Genomic DNA, 9,418 nt, shown 5'->3' with positions numbered 1-9,418 from the left:
ATCATCCAGGCTGGAGTGTTGTGGCACAAATTCAGTTCACTGCAACCTCTGCCTCCCGGGTTCAAGCGATTCTCCTGCCTCAGCCTCTCAAATAGCTGGGATTACAGGTGCGTGCCACTAGGCTCGGCTAATTTTTGTGTTTTTAGTAGAGATGGGGTTTCACCATGCTGGCCAGTCTGGTCTCGAACTCCCAACCTCAGGTGATCTGCCTGCCTCAGCCTCCCAACGTGCTGGCATTACAGGCTTGAGCCACTGAGCCAGGACTATTTATTTTATAATTTTCTATCCTTCATTTTGTGTTCTGTTTCTTTCTCTGTCTCTCTGCTTTCCTTCTTCTCCTTCTTCTTCTCCTTTTTTTTCTTTCTGGAACTGATGTTTATTTTCCATCAGCCTTATTTCCGTGTTGCTTAAGAGCCTGTGTAAGAACAGCTTAAGACCATTCAGTGGTTGCTCCTACCCATTCAGTGGCCTGAGCAGTGGGAGCTGCAGACCAGTCTTCCGTGGCAGGCTGAGCACTCCAGTCTTTAGTAGGGAACTGCAGATAGGCACAGAGGGCACCTGCACGCCTTCAAACCAGTCTGCAACCTCAGGCTGAGCAGCAGTGATCTCAGGAGCTGGAGCAGTCCGTTCACCCTGAAATTCCTCCTTGGTCATTGCCTTTTCAGCAGCAGCCTGCTCTTCTTTTTTAATCTCTTCAGGATCTCTGTAGACGTAGAGATCAGGCATGACCTCCCACAAGCGTTCACGGGAAATGGTGCCACGCATGCACAGAACTTCCCGAGCCAGCATCCACCACATCTGACCCACTGAGGAGCTCCCTTGTTGTTGCATGGGATGGCAATGTCCACACAGCGCAGAGGAGAATCTGTGTTACACAGAGCAATGGTAGGTAGGTTAACATAAGATGCCTCCGTGAGAGGCTGGTAGTCAGCCCTGGGGTCAGTAACCACAAGAAGCCATGGCTCCCAGAAGGCTGCCTGGATCTGGTTAGTGAAAGTTCCAGGAGTGAAGCGGCCAGCAATTGGAGTAGCTCCAGTGGCAGCAGCAAACTTCGGCACAGCCCTCTGGCCGGTATTCCTGGAGAATATGACACTGACACCAGCAGGGTATTCAATGGCAGCAATAGCGCGAGCTGCCAGCAGAAGCTTCTCCCAGGTCCCCTTCAGATTTATGATGTAGATGCCATAACTTTTCCTTTTCTAGATGTACTGTTCCATCCGGAGGTCAAGATTGGTGCCACCTAAGTGGGTTCCTGCTGTAAGGAACTTAAGAACATCCTTCTCCTTCATTTGCAGGACATCAAGGGCTCCAGACATTGCGAAAGTTTTCCTTTAAGTTACGATGGGAATCCAGAACAACGCCACGTGGACCCCTCTGTGTGTAGTGCAGAAATAATTCTTGTGTTTTTAGTAGAGACAGGGTTTCACCATGTTGGCCAGGCTGGTCTTGAACTCCTGACCTCATGATCCGCCTGCCTCATCCTCCCAAATTACTGGGATTACAGGACTGAGCCACCGCGCCAGGCCTGTTTTATGTTCTTATGTTCTCTGAATTCTCTCTGTGTTCTTTGAGGTTAAATTTCTGTCTTTGTCTTTCTCTCTCTTTTGGAATCCTCATTGCTTTCTTTCATACCACAAGTTTTCTCTAATCTGCAGTGAGCCTCTGTTAAGCTTTTGTATTTGAGAATGAGGGACTATAAAGGCTGACAGAAACTCTGGGACATGAACAGGGACTGCTACCTTTAGATCACCCTTCGGCGAGAGTGGGCAGAGAACTGGTCATGCTAAGTGGGGGCTCTGCCCCTCAGCCACTCCAGTGTGGGGAGGCCTTTACTCTGGGTGTGCACACCAGCTGCTCAAGTCCTTCCAGACTGGGCACATGACTCTTCGCCTGGAGTCATTATCTGGCTGGATGTCTTCACAGTTCTGTGCATGGGGTGGGGTGGGGATGCGGTGTTGACTGTTTTACACACAGGTCTTCAACCCTGCTTGATTTTCAGCCCCACTGGACTCTCCTACCTCTAACTGTGGAGCCCTGGCCCCATCCCAGACTCTACAGAGCACAGCAGTTTCTTCCATGGCTCCACCCTCCCTCATCCCATCCCACCAGTAGCTGCTTGTCTAGCTGTGGCTTCCTCTGAGTTGTGGTTTCCTCTGCTATTTCCTCCAGCAACGCTCTTCACTCTGGGTTCAGTGTTGCAGAATTAGTCTGTCGTCGTCCCTCTGCAGATGTCATCATCAGCATTGTCCTCATTCTATTTGTGGTTTTTTTTTTTCACCTGTCCCATTCCTTCACTTGTGTGCTGTTGCTGGAACCTATGGGAAGCTCCTAGCCTATGGCAAACCAGACACAAAGGTCCAAAGAAACTATAGAGCTAAGTGCAGAAACAGAAAGATTCTGACACAAGTGTTCTGATGTAAACATTTAACATATTGAATTGTTTGGGGCATTTGATCCATCTGCAAACACGTACATCCGTGATATAGTTGCTAAGACACATTCTGGACCTAGGCAGAGTCTGTAAACGCCTGTCCTCCAACTCTGTAAAATTGAATCTGTGGGCCTGGCATGGTGGCTCATGCCTGTAATCCTGGCACTTTGGGAGGCCGAGGCAGGCGGATCACCTGAGGTTGGGAGTTTGAGACCAGCCTGACCAACATGGAGAAACCTCGTCTCTACTAAAAATACAAAATTTGACTCATGCCTCTAATCCCAGCACTTTGGGGAACCAAGGCAGGTGGATCACGAGGTCAGGATATCGAGACGATCCTGGTTAACATGGTGAAACCCCGTCTCTACTAATAATACAAAAAAAAAAAAAAAAAAATTAGCCAGGCATTGTGGCCGGTGCCTGTAGTCCCAGCTACTCAGGAGGCTGGGGCAGAAGAATGGCGTGAACCCGGGAGGCGGAGCTTGCAGTGAGCCGAGATCGCACCACTGTAACTCCAGCCTGGGTGACAGAGTGAGACTCCGTCTCAAAAACAAAAAGAAACCAAAATTAGCCAGGCATGGTGGTGTGCAGCTATAATCCCAGCTACTCGGGAGGCTGAGGCAGAAGAATTGCTTGAACCTAGGAGGCGGAGATTGTGGTGAGCCAAGATCACACCACTGCACTCCAGCCTGGGCAACAAGAGCGAAACTCCGTCTCAAAAACAAAAAAACAAAATTGAATCTGTGTCTGCGGCAGCTCTGACCTCAGAGATTCAGTGTGCTAAATCGCTGCCTGGTTTAGAAACCAGCCTGTGTAGCTGAGGCCCTACAGCATGTGATCCTGTCCACATCTGTCATGAGTAGCACAAGGTCAGACATAACCAGGACCATGCACACTGGTGTCTTTCCACAAGGCTGGACTTTTACTGATGCTATTTCAGTCATAAAAGCCATGAACTACATGAAGTTCCCTCAGAGGCAATTCTCCTTAGTACACCCCATTTACTCAGTAGTCAGAACCTTGGGCACACAGGCTCGAACCCCTCCACAGGTCAGTCAATACTGCAAACCATACTTTAGAGTACACTTAATCAATATATAAATATTAAGATTAAACATTCCACATCAAGCAAAATAACATTTAACATCACGAGTAAAGGGGAGGCCGGGCACGGTGGCCCACGCCTGTAATCCCAACGCTATGTGCAGCTGAGGCAGGTAAATCACTTGAGGCCCGGAGTTCGAGACCAGCCTGGCCAACATGGTGAAAACTTGTCTCTACTAAAAATACAAAAATTAGCCAGATGTGGTGGTCCAAGTCTGTAGTCCCAGCTACTTGGGAGGCTAAGGCATGAGAATCACTTGAATCTGGGAGGCAGAGGTTGCAGTGAGCCAATATCTCACCACTGCACTTCAGCCTGGGGGACAGAGAGACTCCGTTTCAAAAAAAAAAAAAAAATAGAGGGGATAGGAAGAGAGGTTCACAAACCAGTCCAAGAAGAGCAACATGGACAGTGTCCTCAGCTGGTCTGGGCACTTGTCAACATCTTGCAAGGAAGAATCTTTGATGCAGGCCGCGCCTTCAGTGGCAGATGCTGGGTGCTGATCACCAGTGACAGCAAGACATTGTCTGTTAAGACGGCCATTTTGAACTGATAATGTTCTGCATGTTTTATGACCACAGAGTCCTCTGGTGAGGACTAATGGTAAAAGAATGTGCCTGTCTATGTCCTGATCTGGTTGGATGCCTTCTTTATTAATTAGGTAAACCTCTCTGGTCCCTGTTGGTATGATGCCTTCTGAAATGTAAGATGGAGTCTTTTTCTAAGATGGAGTCACTTATGTCAAGCATGCTCCATACACCCTCTTTCCTGGCACCCATGACCCTGCCCTGGAGCCCTCTGGAATCGGGGCTGTGGTAGCTCGTGATGTGTGGGTGTGGCATGGTGGCCAGCCACCCAGGCTTCATTTTCTGCTGTGTTGGTTTCCCTGACACCATTTACTGCCAAGTTGCTGGGACCCCTGACTATATCCTGTCACTTGGGCCTTTCACTGAATGACAAATGGCCCAGGGACTTAGTAGTTTCAGATGACAACCATCATTTCATATGTGCAAACTTCTGTAGGTCCAGACTTGGGCAGGGCTCAGCCAGGTTAGTTTTGCTCCAGGTGATGTCAGTTGGCAGATCGGCTAGGGGTGGGGACCCCTGGGGCTGGCCCAGGCAGGATGGCTAAAGGAGCTGAAGGCTGGACAGGTATCTCTCTTATTCCAAGTGGTCTCTTTCCCGGGGAGCTCTGTGTGGTGCTCAGGGCCATTTTTGTACTAGGGAGGAGTGGACAATGGTGAAGGAGGCAGAGGGAGGATGAGGAGCTGCAGGCCCTGCCGGCCCCGTCTTGGTGGCAGACACCGAGGGACTCCTGCTGCGTGCTCTTGGTCAAAGCCTGTCTTGGGCCAGCCCAACGCAAAGGGAGGGAAGTCCACGCCACCTCTTGGTGGGGGAGGGGCAAGTCACTCTGCAGAAGGGCAGCTGGGGTGGGGATGTTGCTGCAACTTTCTCTGGAAACATAGCCTACACCCCGGGCCCCAGCATGGACTCTTTCCCTGGTGAACTCAGCGACCAGTGGCTGAGTCCAGATGCTGGCCTTGGTTACTTGGAGGTGGCTTAGTCTAGGATAAGGAATGTGTCTATGCCTCACCAAGTCCTGAAACAATGGAAATGCCTTTCAAATCATCAAATAAATATTTAGACAGTGTTGTCCTTATCTAATGTTTTTTGTTCCCCCATAAAGAAAAATGATTATTGCGAAGGTTTTGGTTTGGTAAGCATTTTCCTGTAGGATTGTGCTCCAGGAGTTGCTGTCAGTTTCCCTGTTCTTTACTCTTCCCTAGTAGGAGTATAGCGAATTCTTCCTGGGACAGGTGCAAATGTTATTTGAAATAAAAAGTATGCAATTAGGTATCTATTCTCCCAAGATGGAGCTGTCAGGGGACTGTAAGACAGAGATGGGCGTATAAGAAATAACATTGCTTATTACAACCAGAAATGTATACTACATACCCTGCCAAAAAAAAAGCTCAGAGACATGTACAGAAATAAATCCTTTTTTTTTTTTTTTTTTCAAGAATCAGTCTCGCTCTATCGCCCAGGCTGGAGTGCAGTGGCGTGCTCTCAGCTCACTGCAACCTCCTCCTCCCAGGTTCAAGCGATTCACTCCTACCTCAGCCTCCTGAGTAGTCAGGATTATAGGCATGTGCCACCACGCCCAGCAAATTTTTGTATTTTTAGTAGAGATGGGGTTTCACCATGTTGGCCAGTCTGGTCTCGAACTCCTGACCTCAAGTGATCTGCCCACCTTGGCCTCCCAAAGGGCTGGGATTACAGGCGTGAGCCACCCAACCCGGCCAATTCTTTTATTTTCTATGAAAAATGATGAGAGGCAAACGCAGGAGCATGGTGAACCAGCAGAGCATGGGGAAGACCGCCATCCATTAGGCGAGAAGGCCTGGGGAAAGGATCTGTCCCTTCGGGTGGGTGCTAGACAGAAGACGTCCACATTCCTACTTCACTGCCTTCACTACACAAATAATTCAGCTTTCTTACCAAAAAGGTAAAAGGTGGGAAATAGCAAAGCCTTCAATGAATGATTTAGTTTTTCTACAAAGAAAGATCATCCCCTTGCTGTATCAATCTGAGGGAATTATCTAAAAAATTGTCAGCATCTGGAAACATTTTAGCCTTACAGAAAAGATGTGACAGCTACAGATGACTTAAGGCCTGACATATTTCTCCCTGTACAAATAAGCTTAAATAATGACACACTGGAGACGCTGTAGACATTGAATTCTCTGTGGGAAGCCCTGGGACAGCAGGAGGTTGCCAGGACACAGCTGGGTGGGCTTCGCTGGAGGCTGAGGCTCAGCCAAGCAGCTCATCCCAGAGACCTGGGTACAAACCCAAACCCACCTAATTCAAAGAGCGTTGGGTGCTCGCCATGACAAGCAAGGTCTGTTAGCTTATTTCGGCCTGTGCTAACACCTGCTACTTGTTTTTCCTAAAGTGGAGAGGGTATTCATTACAATGTGAGTAACGTTGAAGTGGGGGGTTTCTGTTGTGCAGCGGCCTCTTAATTAGGGAACACATTTGACCCTGCATGGTTCGTGTCCAGACCCCTTCTCTTAAAGCAGCAGCCATCGTAAAGAAAAGTAAAAAACTGGTCGGGCACAGTGGCTTACGCCTGTAATCCCAGCACTTTGGGAGGCCGAGGTGGGCAGATCACGAGGTCAGGAGATCGAGACCATCCAAGCTAACACAGTGAAATGCCGTCTCTACTAAAAATACAAAAAGTTAGCTGGGTGTGGTGGCGGCGCCTGTAGTCCCAGCTACTTGGGAGGCTGAGGCAGGAGAATGACGTGAACCCGGGAGGCAGAGCTTGCAGTGAGCCGAGATGGCACCACTGCACTCCAGCCTGGGCGACAGAGCGAGACTCCGTCTCAAAAAAAAAAAAAAAAAAAAAGAAAAGTAAAAAATCTTTCAGTATAATTTGAAGCGAAAAAATTATGTTGAATTTCCATATTTGTAGAAGTTCTACCTTCTAATGAAGAAACAACTTTCTTCTGCATAAAAATTTGTACCTGGAGTATTAACACGATCATCTCAACCTTTCTCCCTTTCTTCATCCTTCTCCTTTCTCTATTATCTCCATCCTGCAAAAATGAGTCACAAAGGCATGTTGAGGGGAAAAGAGAGTGGTAGAAGGTAAAACAGGGCCTTTAGGACAAGTCTTTCGAGAGAACCAAGGTGGTGTGAGGCCAAGGGGTTCATAAGCATGAGGAGTCTTTCCTCAAAGCCGCCCTGCGGGGCCACACGGTCAGCTCCCTACGGTCAGCTCCCTTCTGTGGGCCAGGCTGGGGGACAGCAGAAGCAGGCACAGCCCACCCTCAAGGGCCCCAGGTTAACAGGGAAGTAGACACACGCACAGATAAAGTCAGTACATGAGGTTACTACTGTCCATTCTTCACATGAGGCAACTGAGGCTCAGGCCTCTTAACTAACCTTATTCAAGGTTACACAGTAAGTGTCGGATCCAGGATCCTGGTCTTCTCCCCTTGCACCAACTATTTCTTCCTTTGTATATTATTTTATTTATTTATTTATTTATTTATTTATTTATTGTAGAGACAGGGTTCCACTATGTTGCCCAGGCTGGTCTTGAATTCCTGGTCCCAAGTGATCCACCTGCCTCAGCCTCCCAAGATGCTGGAATTACGGGTGTGAGCCACAGTGCCTGGCCTATTTTATTTTATTTTATTATTTTATTTATTTATTTATTTATTTTTGAGATGGAGTCTCACTCTGTCCCCCAGGCTGGAGTGCAATGGCATGATCTTGGCTCACTGCAACCTCTGCTTCCTGGGTTCAAGTGATTCTCCTGCCTCAGCCTCCTGAGCAGCTGGGATTACAGGCGCCCACCACCATGCCTGGCTAATTTTTGTATTTTTGGTAGAGACAGGTTTCACCATGTTGGCCAGGTTGGTCTCGAACTCCTGACTTCATGATCCGCCTGCCTTGGCTAATTTATTTATTTATTTTTTTTTTATTTTTGAGATGGAGTCTTGCTCTGTCGCCCAGGCTGGAGTGCAGTGGTGTGATCTCAGCTCACTGCAAGCTCCGCCTCCCAGGTTCACGCTGTTCTCCTGCCTCAGCCTCCTGAGCAGCTGGGACTACAGGTGCCCGCCACCACGCTCGGCTAATTTTTTGTATTTTTTAGTAGAGACGGGGTTTCACCATGTTAGCCAGGATGGTTTTGATCTCCTAAGCTCATGATCCGCCTGCCTCGGCCTCCCAAAGTGCCGGGATTACAGGCGTGAGCCACTGTGCCTGGCCTTGGCTAATTTATTTTTTTTTAGAGACAAGGTCTCACTGTCACCCAGGCTGGGGTGCAGTGGCACAATTATAGGTGGAGCTTCAAACCTTTCGCATTTTAGAGCACATCATTTGCTCATGTGTTAGTAACATTAATTAGAAAAGTCCCACCCAGAGACAGACGGACACGGCTTTTATCCTTTTAAGAGCACCTGGGTCTGGGTACAGTAGCTCACGCTTGTAATTCTAGCACTTTGGGAGGCCGAGGTGGGAGGATTCCTTGAATCCAGGAGTTCAAGGCAAGCCTGGGCAACATAGCGAGACCCCGTCTCTACAAAAAATACAAAATTTAGCCTGGCATGTGACATGCGCCTGTAATCCCAGCTACTCAGGAGACTGAGGTGGGAGGATTGCTTGAGCCATGGAGGTGGAGGCTGCAGTGAGCTGGGATTGCACCACTGCACTCCAGCCTCGGTGACAGAGCGAGACCCTGCCTAAAAATATATATGTATATATATATATGCGCTTGGGGAAAGGAAGAATCCTAGATAAAACTCTGAAAACCCTCGCTAACACCTCCTGCCACCCCCGCGTCCCACTAGGTAATGTTCCACTGGAGTAGAAGTCCTTCCTCCCAAAAAGAGAGAAACTGCTGGAGTTCTAGGCTTGATTTTCCCTGGCTGGACCAAGAATGGTGACTTAAAGTTAACTGTCTTCAATAGCAAATACTCACCAGAAGAGAAGAAAGAAGCAAGCTCACGCCTGTAATCCCAGCACTTTGGGAGGCCGAGGCGGGTGGATCATTTGAGGTCAGGAGTTCAAGACCAGCCTGGCCAACATGGTGAAACTCTGTCTCTACTAAAAATACAAAAATTAGCCAGGTGTGGTGGCATGAGCCTGTAATCCCAGCTACTCAGGAGGCTGAGGCAGGAGAATCACTTGAACCCAGGAGGGGGAGGTTGCAGTGAGCCGAGATTGCGCCACTGCATTCCACCTGGGATGAGAAAGCAAGATTCCATCTCAAAGAAACCCAAACAACAACAACAACAACAACAACAATCATACACAAAAAAAACAAAATAGAAGTTTATTGTCTCACAGTTCTGGAGGCTGGAAGTCTGAAA

The 9,418-nt window shown here is 48.4% G+C and overlaps 1 pseudogene; it reads right to left on the bottom strand.

Moving 5' to 3' along the window:
- Positions 1-401: 401 nt before the first annotated feature.
- LOC107127595 (small ribosomal subunit protein uS2 pseudogene) lies at positions 402-1,446 on the bottom strand (annotated as a pseudogene).
- Positions 1,447-9,418: the final 7,972 nt, after the last annotated feature.

This window comes from Macaca fascicularis, chromosome 15 (assembly GCF_037993035.2).
Source record: "Macaca fascicularis isolate 582-1 chromosome 15, T2T-MFA8v1.1".
Classification (NCBI taxonomy): Eukaryota; Metazoa; Chordata; class Mammalia; order Primates; family Cercopithecidae; genus Macaca; species Macaca fascicularis.
This window is presented reverse-complemented; position numbering and strand designations above follow the sequence as displayed.